A 7,860-nucleotide genomic window follows, 5' to 3' on the forward strand; every position below is an offset into this window, starting at 1 on the left:
CTGGCAACAGATAAACAGAGAACACAGGTATAAATACACAGGGGATAATGGGGAAGATGGACAGACACCTGGAGGGGGGTGGAGACAATCGCAAAGACAGTTGAATTAGATCAGGGTGTGACATGTAGACTGTGTGTAGCGCTTAGGATATGGTTTGGGTTGAACTTTTATTTTGCCTAGTCACATACTGCATGCATTGAATGCATTGAAGTCCACAAATTAAGAGAAAAGGTGAGTGAACTGTTTACACGTGATTAGGGGTGTATTCATTCCGCCGACTCTGTTGAAAAACACTTCTTAAACAGAAGCAAATGGAACGAAACAGGGATAAACATACCTGAATTTGTCCAATAAAAACTCTAGTTTACAACTGCTAGATGAAAGAAAGAAAAAAGTGTTCACGGCGGTATTGAATATGTCACTGTCTGTCTCCTCAACATTTTCTCTTGACCTGTGTGCAGCTACGTTGTACACTTTCATTCAGGCTTGGTTGTAACAACCTCATGATGGGTATATGGAAAATTTGAGGATAATCCTTCTGTAGCTCAGTTGGTAGAGCATGGCGCTTGTAACGCCAGGGTAGTGGGTTCGTTCCCGGGACCACCCATACGTAGAATGACTGTAAGTCGCTTTGGATAAAAGCGTCTGCTAAATGGCATATATTATTATATTATATTATAATGTTGTCGCCTAATCCTATCGACGTTACATTGAGCTGGGTGAATGGAATATGAATGGAATATGCTGTAATAGAAATAAGGCCATGCTCATTACAACAACAAAAATCCTCCTCCCTCATCATAAACAGCTCTGACTGGTGTATAATCCAGTGTCAGTCATCTTGATTCACAAGGCGAGTGATTATATCATTGTCAGTGGAACAGCAACATCAACAGGCACAGCAGCTGAGCAGCAGATTCTTCTGAAAAGAGGGTAACATATGTGAATGTTGGTATGGAAAACAATGAGAATGTGCCAACAATAAGTATACACCAGTATTGAACTCAAGTGAAATGTCTTACCTTTGGTTATATGTTGAACCTCTTCAGAATCTTTTTGACTACTTTTCAATGCAATGACACTCCTGTAGTCCCTGGCTCTCATGAAAGAGACAGTCCACTGTGAGTATTACATCACCTCTGGTCACTAGTCTGCTACTGTTAGATACAGTGTAGTCTGGATTGAAGGTATGAGGCAGCACTACCAGGATGACAGGTTTACCAGCTGTCAAGAGAGTGAGGGACAGACAAGAACAATAAATCATTCAGGAAAACAGATAATTACAATATATTAAGGTACATAATTGTTGTGGTAAGGAGTGCAGTACATGTGGTTTGAAAGGACTAAGTATCAGCTCCTTAAATCTAGGGCAAGCATTCATATTGAAATCCTGGAATCTGCTGCAGTGGTACTTCAATATCAGTCCCAGCACGACATACGATGGAACAGAAAGCCAGGATAACATCATTCTCTTCCTTCGTCACTTCAGTTAAACCTCTTCCTGTAGTGAGAGACCCTGTAAAGTCCTCATGAGACGTCCCAGTATTCCCTGTTGTTACAGTGAAGAATTTCAGAGTAGTACTTATACTGTATCATGTATTACATCTGATCACATTGTACACAAAACTATGATGTTAATGTCATCTGGTCTCTTTCCCAGAAACACAAGTGTTCTCTCACGTTGGACCTCTGTGCAACATCCTCTCCAGAATCGCTTCTTTGTGTTGTGAGAGTCGAGCACGGTATATATCAACCTCAAATACATGCCTCTGTTTTATGTAATAGGAACATTTGTTATTTACTTAATATACTGTATAACATAAACCATTTGGAAATATGGAGCAATCTAAAATGTTCACTTTCGTGCAACTGCAATAATAAGCAGTAGCCCACAGTAGAATAACTTAAATGTAAGCCTACATATTTCATTATATTTACCCTGTCGCTTATTTTCTTTTTGCTTAGTTGGGGGTTGTTTTCAATGATGTTGAAGAGCAGGATGTCGAGTAGGCAATTATTTATCACCCTGCCCTGATCTATGGATCACCCCTGGCCGGTCAATAAAATACAAATACACATCAGTGCAATACCCTCCTTCATATCTCAACCGTTTGTAGCAGGACGTTTGAATCCAAGCGGATACCAACCAGTCAATTGCAACATTTGGAAAAAGAGAAAAATTAGGGAGGTTAAACTACAATAGTCCATAAATGTTGCAGTAAAACTACAGTAGTCCATAAATGTTGCAGTAAAACTACAATAGTCAGCAGTCGTTTTAGCCAATGTGTCAGCAGGTCTAAACCAGTGGCAATTAAATACCCCTAGTCGATCTTCTGTCAGTGTCACTTGAATCCCAGCAGCGATACATTGGGTTTGGATTATTTTACAATGTAGAAAATTGTAAAAATAAATAAAAACGGGTAGGTGTGTCCAAACTTTTGACTGGTACTGTATGTACTGTATAACATAATTGGATAGGGTCAAAGCAATGTGTACATTTCATGGCTTACACCAGTAAACCCACCAGTAAACTCATGTCAGGTCAGTGATTACATCAAAAAAAGGAGAATGATGGGATTCATTTTGTACAAAATAATTCAAACACATGTCACATCTCATTGGATGCCTCTGTGCTCTTGCCCTACCACAGTTTGTGTTTACCAACTCAGGTACGACAGTCCTCCACTCTCAGATGAAAGAGACATAAATCCAGTCCATTTCAATATATATTACATTATGTTGCCAGTATTACTCCACTTTGTCAGTGATTTCGTATTATTGGAAATGGCTACCTGGGATTGGTGTTTCTTTGAGTATGTGCCAAACTGTCAGTGTGTGTATGGGATTAGCCATTATACACTGACTGACCAAGGAACAGAGTCACTGTGTGTGAGATCATTACTTAGAGAGCACCAGGGATCATGGTACACAGAGAACTTAGAGACCTGCAGGACTGGTTCAAAGTCCAGCCAATGCCAGGCTGGAGTCTGGCCAGTGTTTTTTTTTACTGCAGTGAAGTTCCTTGTTGGAGCCTGGGTTGAAGTGATAGTTTAGCTCTCCTTTGGCAAACTTTTGTCATATGGAACTAAACTTTAAAAACACCTGCTCTTTCCATGACATAGAGTCACTAGGTGAATCCAGGTGACAGCTATGATCCCTTATTGACATCACTTGTTAAACTACTTCAGTGTAGATGAATGGGAGGAAACAGGTTAAAGAAGGATTTTTAATCCTTGAGACATGGATTGTGTGTGTGCCATTCAGAGGGGGAATGGGCAAGACAAAATATTTAGAGCTGAAATACTTTTGGTAATGTAGTGTATGTGCTCGTCAAACATCTCATTCCAAATCATGGACATTAATATGGAGTTGGTCCCCCCCCTACGCTGTTATAACAGTCTCCACTCTTCTGGGAAGGCTTCCACTAGATGTTGGAACATTGCTGCAGGAAGTTGCTTCAATTTAGCCACAATAGTATTAGTGAGGTCGGGCACTGATGTTGGGCGATTAGTCCTGGCTCGCAGTCGGTGTTCCAATTCATCCCAAAGGTGTTCGATGGGGTTGAACACCTTTGGGCCAGTCAAGTTCTCCCACACAGACCTTGACAAACCATTTCTGTATGGACTTCGCTTTGTGCACGGGGGCATTGTCACGCTGAAACAGGAACGGGCCTTCCCCAAATTGTTGCCACAAAGTTGAAATTGAAGAATCGTCTAGAATGTCATTGTATGTTGTAGCGTTTCCCTTTACTGGAACTAAGTGCAGTAGTGAAAAAAGTACCCAATTGTCATACTTGAGTAAAAGTAAAGAGACATTAATAGAAAATGACTCAAGTAAAAGTGAAAGTCACACAGTAAAATCCTACATGAGTCAAAATCTAAAAGTATTTGTTTTTAAATATACTTAAGTATCAAAAGAAAATGTAATTGTATGGGATTACTTCCTCTTCCGAAAAGGATCGGAGGACCAATATGCAGCGTGGTAAGTGTCCATGGTTCTTTTAATAAGAAATAGTACACATGAACAACTGAATACAAAAACAATAAACGTGGAATGAATGAAACCCAAAACAGTACCGTGTGGTGAAAAACACAGACACGGAAACAAACACCCACAAACACACAGTGAAACCCAGGCTACCTAAGTATGATTCTCAATCAGAGACAATCAGACACCATACTAGGCCGAAACATAGAAATCCCCAAATCATAGAAAAACAAACATAGACTGCCCACCCCAACTCACGCCCTGACCATACTAAATAATGACAAAACAAAGGAAATAAAGGTCAGAACGTGACAGTAATTGCTCAAATATATTGAAGTGTCAAAAGTAAAAGTATAAATCAATTCAAATTCCTTATATTAAGCAAACCAAACAGCACCATGTTCTTATTTGTTTTATGTACAGATAGCCAAGGGATTTGCTCTAACACTCAGACATAATTTACAAACGAAGCATGTGTTTGAGTTTGCCAGATCAGAGGCAGTATGGATGACCAGGAATGTTCTCTTGATGTATGTGAATTAGACCATTTTCCTGTCCTGCTAAGCATTCAAAATGAGTACTTTTGGCTGTCAGGGGAAATGTATAAAGTAGAAAGTACATTATTTTCTTTAGGAATGTAGTAAAGTAAATGTTGTCAAATATAAATAAAGGAAAGTACAGAAAACTGCTTAAGTAGTCCTTTCAAGTCGGCAGCGTAGCCTAGTGGTTAGAGTGTTGGACTAGTAACCGGAAGGTTGCAAGTTCAAACCCCTGAGCTGACAAGGTACAAATCTGTCGTTCTGCCCCTGAACAGGCAGTTAACCCACTGTTCCCAGGCCGTCATTGAAAATAAGAATGTGTTCTTAACTGACTTGCCTGGTTAAATAAAGATAAAATAAAAGTATTTTTACTTAAGTACTTTACATCACTGACTAAGTGGCCTAGCCCGAACCATGAAAAACAGCCCCAGACCATTGTTTCTCCTCCACCAAACTTTACAGTTGGCACTATGCATTCAGGCAGGTAGCGTTCTCCTGGCATCCGCCAAACCCAGAATCGTCTGTAGGACTACCAGATGGTGAAGCGTGATACATCACTCCAGAGAGCGCGTTTCCACTGCTCCAGAGTCCAATGGCAGTGAGCTTTACACCACTCCAGCCAACGCTTTGCATAGCCCATGGTGATCTTAGGCTTGTGTGCGGCTGCTCGGCCATGGAAACTCATTTCATGACGCTCCTGACGAACAGTTCTTGTGCCGATGTTGCTTCCAGAGGCCGTTTGGAACTCTGTAGGGAATGTTGCAACCGAGGAGAGACCATTTTTACGCACGACACCTTTCAGCACTCGGCGGTACCGTTCTGTGAGCTTGTGTGGCTTACCACTTCGCAGCTGAGCCGTTGTTGCTCCTAGACGTTTCCACTTCACAATAACAGCACGTACAGTTGACTGGTGCAGCTTTAGATGTGCAGAAATTTCACAAACTGACTTGTTGCTAAGGTGGCATCCTGTGACAGTGCCACATTGAAAGTCACTGAGCTCCTCAGTAAGGCCATGTGCATGGCTGTGTGCTCGATTTTATACATCTGTCAACAACGGGTGTGGCTGAAATAGCCAAATCCACTAATTTGAAGGGTTGACCACATACTTTTGGCCATGTAGTGTATGTCACTTTTTGGGCGACCCAACTAAATTCACATAGAAATGTTATATCTATGCTTCCCGTGCTTAAGTTTAGTTTTTGCGTCTTATACTTTTGGTTTTGTAAACCAGCTTCAAACAGCTGAAAGTACAATAGTTTTGGTTATGGAAAATATATTTGGTATATATGGTACATTTTAGCAACCAGGAAATGGCAGAAAGATTTCTGCATAGTGCATCTTTATGCTCTCGAGTGGCGCAGCGGTCTTTATCACAACCGGCCGTGATCAGGAGTCTCATAGGGTGGCACACAATTGGCCTAGCCTCGTCCGGGTTAGGGGAGTGTTTGGCCAGGGTAGGCATTCATTGTATATAAGGATTGGTCCTTCTGTAGCTCAGTTGGTAGAGCATGGCGCTTGTAACGCCAGGGTAGTGGGTTCGATTCCCGGGACCACCCATACGTAGAATGTATGCACACATGACTGTAAGTCGCTTTGGATAAAAGCGTCTGCTAAATGGCATATATTATTATTATTATTATATTTGTTTTAACTGAATTTAACTCTTAAGGATCGGACACTTTTTTTCAATATTCGCCTAGAAAGACATATCCAAATCTAACTGTCTGTAGCTCAGGACCTGAAGCAAGGATATGCATATTCTTGGTACCATTTTTAAAGGAAACACTTTGTAGTTTGTGGAAATGTGAAAGGAATTTTGGAGAATATAACACATTAGATCTGGTAAAGGTGCAATTTAGATTCTGGCCATTAGATGGCAGCAGTGTATGTGCAACACTTAAGACTGATCCAATGAACCATTGCATTTCTGTTCAAGATTTTGTATCAAGACTGCCCAAATGTGCCTAATTTGTTTAATAACTTTTCAAGTTCAAAATTGTGCATTCTCCTCAAACAATAGCATGGTATTCATTCACTGTAATTGCTACTATAAATTTGACAGTGCAATTATATTAACAAGAATTTCAGATATGTCTATGTCCTGGGAAATGTTCTTGTTACTTACAACCTCATGCTAATTGCATTAGCCTACATTAGCTCAACCATCACATGGGGAGCCACCGATCCTGAAGAAGTTTTAAATAAAGTTAAAATATATATATATTTTTAAATAAAGTACCTTTGAACAGGGTATGGTAGTGGGTGCCAGGCGCACCGGTTTGTGTCAAGAACTGCAACGCTTCTGGATTTTTCACACTCAACAGTTTCCTGGGTGTATCAAGCCAACTCGACATAACTGTGGAAAGCATTGGAGTCAACATGGGCCAGCATCCCTGTGGAACATTTTAGACACCTTGTAGAGGCCATACGCCAAAGAATTGAGGCTGTTCTGAGGGCGAAAGGTGTGGGGGGGGTGCAACTCAATATTATGAAGATGTTCCTAATGTTTGGTATACTCAGTGTATATGTCATTAGGTAATCTACTGGCATTTAAACAAGATGTAAAAGACTGATGACTGACATACTTAACAAGGAGTGGACAATCTTAGCTCTATTATTGAGTAGTCCATAATGTAATAACTGCCAATAATGTAATAGTTTTTTTTGTCCTTTCAAATGTAATAATGAGTCTCCTGACCCATAGCGACAGATAAAGAGGGAAAGAGATACATAGAAGGTGTAGTACCTCTGACACTCTGGTCCACACGAGTTTCCTGGCCAGCATCACAGTGATGAAGATAGCCAGGTGGTAGTCCACCGTGAGGAGGGCCAAGAGGGCGGGTGGGGGGGCGTAGTGCAGTTAATGTGTGCGTTTGTAATGCAGTGTGAGTTGGCTAGGTGTCTGTAGCCAACTCCATTGCTGTCATTGTCAAGCCAAACCGTTGGCATCGCCGTGAGTGACAAGGAGTTGGCAGGATGGCACAAACAGACTGGGAGTCAGGCTAAGGTCTGTAGCAGCAAGGAATGTGTGTGAGAGTGTGTGTGTGTGGAAGAGCATGTTGTGGCTATAACAGAACAGTGGAAGGTATCTCTCCTCCTCTTTGTTGCCATAACTTCTTGCCCCTCAGGGGAAATATTTCGGACCAGATTAATAATTTCTACTCCCCGTCAGTCACATCACTGATTTATTTGACTAACCTCTTATGTTACAGTGACTCCAAACTCCAGTCCTCCAGTACTCACAACAGCCCAACTCCAATCCTCCAGTACCCCCAACAGCACAACTCCAGTACTCACAACAGCCCAACACCAGTCCTCCAGTACCCCCAACAGC

The sequence above is a fragment of the Oncorhynchus keta genome, chromosome 8 (assembly GCF_023373465.1).
Source record: "Oncorhynchus keta strain PuntledgeMale-10-30-2019 chromosome 8, Oket_V2, whole genome shotgun sequence".
Taxonomy (NCBI): Eukaryota; Metazoa; Chordata; class Actinopteri; order Salmoniformes; family Salmonidae; genus Oncorhynchus; species Oncorhynchus keta.